Raw genomic sequence first — 872 nt, 5'->3', positions numbered from 1 at the left:
GAGTACGATTCATGCCTATAGATCATGGATCATCCTAAGAGTATAGACTATTCTAGATTGAAAATATAGGCAAAAAAAATAAAAATGCATAGATATAAATCAAGAAATCTAGATCTTTATTGCATAATGAAAGAGAAATATAAAAGATGTTGCAAAAGAAAACAAACTGTCAAAATAATTCACAGTGATCTCTCGAGAGCTGGGTGTCTAGCCGGCCATTGGAAAGCTCTTCGCTGCAATCTGCATCCTAGACTCTGGAGATTCTTTACCATGGACTTGGAGAACATCTTCAGTAGTAGGAGGAAGAGATTTGGTGGAGAATAGGCTAAGGAAAGTGAGTTTTAGAAGATGAAAAAAGAAAGAATAAGTTGTTCATTTTTGGTGGAAAAGAAAAAAGGGCTAAAGTTGTACAGATCTGGACGTGGGGTTTTCTAAGGTTTTTGGATGTGGAATTTTGAGGGCTTAGAGAGAGATGCATCAAGGCTTGGATGGCTAAGGTTTAGAAGGAAAAGGATCTAAGGTTGGCCGGCTGGGGTTAGAAAGTGGAGGAGGCATGAGGGAGGAAGTCTGTGGCGGCTAGGGTTAGGAAGTGGAGGGGTTTCGAGGCTATGGATGTGAGAACTACTTATCCCCCTCCCTAGGGTCAGCCAAAGGGGTGTTTAAATAGGTGAGAGGCTAGGGCTTTGAGGGTGGAGGGTGCAAGGAATAATAGCCTTAGGACTTAGGGCAAAAGATCTCCTCCATTGGTTCCTTAATTACTTCTCATGTTTGCTTCACTAATGATTTTTCTTCTTTACTCAATCTAATTTCTTCTCCAATTTTCGATCAAATCTTCCATAAAAGATCTCATTTTGGCACCATAATTGTGGATC

Source organism: Elaeis guineensis, chromosome 6 (assembly GCF_000442705.2).
Source record: "Elaeis guineensis isolate ETL-2024a chromosome 6, EG11, whole genome shotgun sequence".
NCBI lineage: Eukaryota > Viridiplantae > Streptophyta > Magnoliopsida > Arecales > Arecaceae > Elaeis > Elaeis guineensis.
This window is presented reverse-complemented; position numbering follows the sequence as displayed.